Source organism: Eulemur rufifrons, chromosome 18 (genome assembly GCF_041146395.1).
Source record: "Eulemur rufifrons isolate Redbay chromosome 18, OSU_ERuf_1, whole genome shotgun sequence".
Classification (NCBI taxonomy): domain Eukaryota; kingdom Metazoa; phylum Chordata; class Mammalia; order Primates; family Lemuridae; genus Eulemur; species Eulemur rufifrons.
The window spans coordinates 42,551,401-42,557,795 of record NC_091000.1 but is presented as its reverse complement, the minus strand read 5'-3'; positions in this window follow the sequence as shown (position 1 = coordinate 42,557,795).

Here is a 6,395-nt window from a genome sequence, read left to right as displayed (position 1 = left end):
ATTTTAGGCATGCCCTTCTAAGAGCAATTGTTAGTGTTAGTAACAGGAATTGATCTTTCTGTAGAATTCTAAATGGTTTCTTAGTTTTTCCCCACTTTGTACATCTTATCTCCTCAAAGAATAAAACATCATTGGATAATTTCTCTAGAAAATATAGCTAAGAACTTGCAACCCCTGTCCATGGAATTAGCTCAAGCCTACTCAATATCAAGTAGACCTTCTCAGAATATAATTACTGTGTTTCTCAATTAGGGAGGCCTTGTCTAACATATGGTCTGACATTGGGATAGAACAATTTAAATGGGGCTTCTTAAAAAAATTAAGGACATAAGAGAACTTTGTAAAGTCAGGTTAGATGTTTGATATGCAATTAAATATTCTTAGGGTTTTTTCCTATTCTCTTTCTGTTCGATTTTCATGGGTCTTTTTTTAAATAGAGATGTTCTTTTGTTATTGGCTGGATAAAAATGTCCAGTCCTGATAGACAGAAAGAGCATTAGACTCTTCCCCAAGGTTACGCCATGGGGAAAATTAATGGGCAGAAAGAGGCAGGCAAACGTGAGTGAGGCAGGTGAATAATTATTTTTGTGCTGAGTATGGTCCAGAGATGGATGCTCCCTGGGAAGGTGGGAAAATAAAATGTGACTCTAATGATTACTAAAAAATATCACTAAAACTGCTTGTCTATTTTTGAAACACAAAGTTATCTCCAGTCCAACAGGACTTCAAGGTATATGTTATCATAATTGAAAAAAGGTAGTTTTTAAACACCACCTTTAATAGCAATGCAGGACAAGCCGGGAGGGTGTTCAGTGAAACATAACACATTTAGCCTACACAAGAGAGGCGATACCGATAAAAATAAAAACAGCCAGAGAGATAATTTTCCACATTTACATTTTTGTGGTCACAAAAAAATTCTCCCTCTGGCACAAAATCTCTTTCCTCATAAACTCAAGCTGGGCACAATATGTTCCTTCTCCATTCTTTATTTTTTTTTTTCTCCCAGTACAAAATTTGACATTGGTTTGATGTCATTAGCATCACCTTCAACAAATCATTTTCTTCACTTGTCCAATTACAGACAACATAAAAATGCCTGTCCTCCATGTTTCTTATTTCAACACTGGGCTTGTCATGACTCTACTCTAAATCACAGAAGCCGCTTGTCAGTTTCTATGACTTAAAGTTAATTTTCACTCAGCTTTCTCTTCTTTTTATTTCACATTTCTTATGGGTAATGGCCATAGTGAAAATGATGGTATAGGAGAAAATGAAAATGATGGTATAGGAGCTTTTCTCCTTCAGACCCCTATCTTCCCCACCGCAGATTTATGGCACACTTTTGCTCGGAGAAATTTTAGTATATCTCCCCTCCACTCAACAATAAAAGAGAAAAGACTGTCATAAACCTGCATAGATAGCCTCTTATACCCTTTAGGGACAAGTCCTTCCCTTATACCAAAAAGTGGAACTGCTACAAAAATCAATGAAGAAAATAGGGCAGTTGATGTCCTGCGAAGGGACTCACAAGCTTTCTACTCATTTCATTCCACTGCTCCCAAAACAGGGTGAGATGCACATACAGAGTCAACTACCAAGGTAAACACACAGTGACGTGAGCAAAAACAGGAAAGTGAGAGAACAGCCACTCTTCTTTTGAATCAGAGAGAAAGATTTTATCGAAGAGGAGACAAACTAAGTAACTTAAATATCACTAAAGTTATGTGTTTTTAATCCATATCCTCTGTATAAAAGCAACAGCAACAGAAATAGTAGGGAACTACTTCAAGTAGAAAATAAACTAATAAAAAGTTGTGTATTTTGTTTCAATGCATATATGCATATTTTGTTTTCAGTATGTGTTATTTTGGAATCTCTTGAGGTCACTGGTTTTTGGACCTTCCATTTCCCTTTTTTGTCTTTGTGTGTGTGTGTGTGTGTGTGTGTGTGCCCTTTTTAAGGTTTTTAAATGCCTGACTTGCAGTATGCACTTGTAGATTTCCATAGAAACCAGGATTCACCTTGAAATATAAGATAATATTCTAACCAGCGTGCTGAAACACCTCTAGGGCTGCTAGGTAGCACTGTTCAAGCCATTACCGCAGGGCTTTTACACGTGAATTTCAGCGCTCCCTTGGATTAGTTGAAAATGTGAGTGCCTTGAAGATGAAACATCCTTCCTTGCCAATGTCTCCTGCCGGTGTATACTTTATCTTTGATCCTGTGTGTTTCTATGTTATTATGTTTAAGGAAAAAATATATTATCTCAATTTAGACTCTAGAAATTTACTTCCAATTCAAGTTATGCTACCCAAAAATCCATTGTTTTTAAATCCAGCCATGTTTTAAAATCCAGAATTAAAAAATATTCACTAGAGGTAATGATGTATCAATGCCCAAGACTATCTCAACTATAAATGGCTTTTATAACTTATTAATTATAACATGCTCATCCAAAAATTATTGATTTAAACAATTGCTTTTTAATGCTAATTAAGTTGCTATCTTGGGAATTACCAGCATGTATTGATTTAGGAAAAAATATACAAGGCCATTTTACTGAGGGCTGAGGGGAATATGCTTCTTATACGTTTTGATGCTATTTAATCCCACATTGTGCTATAGTATTTGACAAGAGCCTCTTGTCTTAAAGGATCTTGTGCTGTTGTTCAATATGGTAGCCAATAGCTACATGTGTCTATTGAGCACTAGAAATCTAGCTAGTCAGAATTTAGATGTGCCATAAAAGTAAAATATACATCAGATTTTAAAGGTGAAGTATGCAAACAAAGGTAAAATATCTCAATAAATTTTATATAAATTATATGTTGAATTGATAAAATTTTGGATACCTGGGGTTAAATAAAATATATTAGTGAAATTCATTTCACCTGTTTCCTTTTGCCTCTTTTTAATATGGCTACAAGAAAATTTTAAATTGCCTGTTTGTCTCATGTTTTACTTCTCCTGGAGAGCACTGATATCGACATGATAATGCTATCATGGAAAGGTTAGGGTCTGTGTTCTTCGCTACTATATTCCAAGCTTAGCACATCTTCTAAATAATCCCAGTCCCTGGCATAATACAGGTGCCCAATAAATATTTATTAAATAAAGGAACAAATGAAAGTGAATAACCAATTTCTTAGCTAGCAAGCACTTTTTTTCCAAGGAAATCAAAATGTTTCGTAAGTATAAAGAAATGAGTAATTTGCATGCTTGAAACTTAAAGAAGGCAAGTACTAAGAGAGGTAAGTTTGGAAAGTAAAGACATTGTACTTAAAGACTAAGTATTGGTTGAAGCTGAAATACCAAAAGCAAAGAAAGGAGAGAGATTTATAAGGTGTAATTTATATGATAAAGAATAAACATATATATTGTATCTAAGGAAGGTAACAGCATTATTAAAGATCAACATAATTTATATGAAATTTGGGGCATTTATCTTGACAGCAATTTATGCAAAGTGATAATTTAAATAAGTTAAATCACAATTTGACTAATAAGATATTTTAAAGGCATAAAAAGAAACAAATGTTTTTAAAAAGTGTCATAGTGGTGATTAGTGCATCATAATAAAGCTGGTTATAAATGCTAACTAGGGAAAATTTTCCTTTGTTTAGAACATTAACTAGATTCAAATACCCAGCAATTTTACCAGATATTAGAAATAAACTGAAAGGGAATTATTTGTCATGGAGGGAATTCTAAATGTTGTCAAGAAAACTAGGCAATTTGGAAAATCTGCAAAAAATTAAATAAGAGGAAAATCTGTTAAGTTTTTGATTATGAAGCAATAAAGACACTAAATATCTAGAAGAGAGCAGAGATATTATTAGCTAACATCAATATAGTGCTTAATATATGCCAGGCCCTATCCTAAGAAATTTATATAAACGCACTCATTTAATCTTCATAAGGACCCCATGATGTTTGGCCTGTGGTTATCCCCATTTTATAGATAAGAAAAGTGGAACAAAAGATTCACTAACTTGCCTGTGGTCACACAGCTAATGAGTGGCACAGTCCGAATCCAAACCCAGGCAGGCTTGTTTCTAATCACTCTGCTATACATATATGAGACCCTGCTATGTGTTAAGTAATTTATATAAATTACTCACTTAACCTTTACACAATCCTATGAGAAGGTGCAATTATTACCAGATTTAATAAGTTAGGAGATCAGAACTGAGGGAGGTAAAGTGACTTATCCAAAGTGACCCAATTGTGTTAGAATCAAAATTTAAATCCTGATCTATCTGATTCCAAAAACTCCTTCCACTAGATATTACATCATACTAAATAAATATTTCCTACAAGTAATTCTGGATAAACTTTTTGTCTCTAAACATATATCAATTACGCAGTTTGATTAAGGCAGATTACTTAGGTGATCTGTGCCAAGGATTCTGAAGCACTTTCTCTTGAGAAACTAGAACAATATTCAATCTAGTGAAAACTGGTTGTTTTCTCTTAGATATTTTTACCCTTGTGCAATAGCACAGAACTGTATTTACTATTCTTATTTTTCAAATCTTAGAGCACCTGCTGAAATAGAAATAAAACAGTATATACAAAGCTATGAACAGTACTGGGATGGGACGTCAGGATCCTGGAGAGATTCACCAAGCTGCTGTCTGCCTCTTCTACAAAGGACTGCTGGATGTGGAGACCAAATCTGCAAGCTGCAAATAGCCCTTCTGCCAGACAAAGGAAATGTGCTATGTTCCTCTGCAGCCTGACTCACAAAGACATAATAAGTCCCAAGATCACTGAATGGTTTAAAACAGGGAGATACATGGTCACCTCCTTTTCTTTTCTTTAAGAAATCAAAAGAGGGGAAAGTGAAGAAAGCTAATTGTGCTGAAGAATTAAAATGCAGAAAAGTTAGAAATGGAAAGTTATGCTTCCCCTAGTAACTATAACTTGGCATATTCTATATAAGGACATAAATATAACAGCAAATATAGTACATAAAATACTATCATGTGTGCAAAGGATGAATAACGATAGCTGGGAGGATCATAATTTTGACTTTCCTGATTTTTATGAGTTTAAATTCTCAGCCACAATACTGCATTAATACATACAAGTTTTGTAACCAATCTTGACTTAGTTTTTGCCTCTCTCTTTGCAATCGTCTGAGTTTTCTTGGCTCTTTATAGGCTAAAGTAGTAACCTTTGACACTGACCTTCCAAATTTGATTCTGATTCAAGTCTTGACCTTTAAGGGAAAAAAAAATGGAAGGCATGAGTATTTTATCTTGGACCTCATTAAACAAAGGAAAGAAAGTAAAGGCAAAGCTTTCAGCTGTGCATGATTGTTGAACAGTGGGGGAATGCAGAAACTGCTAAATAAAACAAGTCACACGTTGGGCCAGAAAAAAAGCTGAAGCAATCGTTTAAACCTGCACACTGCTGTTTTTTATTTAATGCTGAGCGGTGTTTACAATGCTGTGATTGCCGAAGAAAGGTTAATCCAGATGCGTAAAAGAGGAGCCAGTGTATGTGACTGTTTCACACCAGCTATTTGCAGTGAATATTTTAGTAACCCTCGTGAATCCACATCACCAGTGCAACCATCAAAGGAAACAGGAAAGAAGGCACATATTACCCTAAAGAATGAATTTTGATTTAAAATAGAGGCAGAGGCATTTTCACTTCCCTCTGTCGTAGTGATGATGGGTGGAAAACAGTTTTCATCAGTGTAAAGTGCTCTTTTTGAGCTCCTGTATTCTCAATTCACCATCCTATTTTTGAACTTGAGAGGCAAAGAGAAGCAAAAACTTCCACTCATTCTCCTTCCAGCTTTCATTTAGGTTTTCTTTTCCCCCATGAGCTTCAAACTATAGTAGCAATTCTCTCCTTGGAGAGTATTACTTTGCCTCTGCATCAAGCTATGTCAAAAACTATTCAATATTCTAAGCACTTCCACTGGGGCACATGTTCCTGTCTTATTTCCTTCCCTGGAAAGTATCTGTATTGATCTCTCTAAAACCTTGGGGCCAGATGAAAATACCAGGAGAGGCATTCTGTAGGGGGGAAAATGCAGATTTATACTGTCCCCTCCATTTTTTCCTTGCTTTCCGGAAAATCCAGGCAGACAGAGCAATATTGGAAACTCAACATTAGTTTCTTTCTTCCTTCTTCCCCAAGGCTATGTTAATAGCAACCATTTGTGTTCCTGGCTTTAGATCTTCAGGACCAAAGATTAATCAGAGTCAGTGTTTTAACTTTTCCTTTGCAAGAACCACTGCCCAACCCATACATAAAATGGAAATTTCCCCTACTAGTATTCAGTGTTACTGATTCTGTGAATAATTACTTGCAATTCAAATTTGTTTGAGTCCAGTTCTTTTGGGCCTAGCTGACAATGTTCATGATTCTGAACT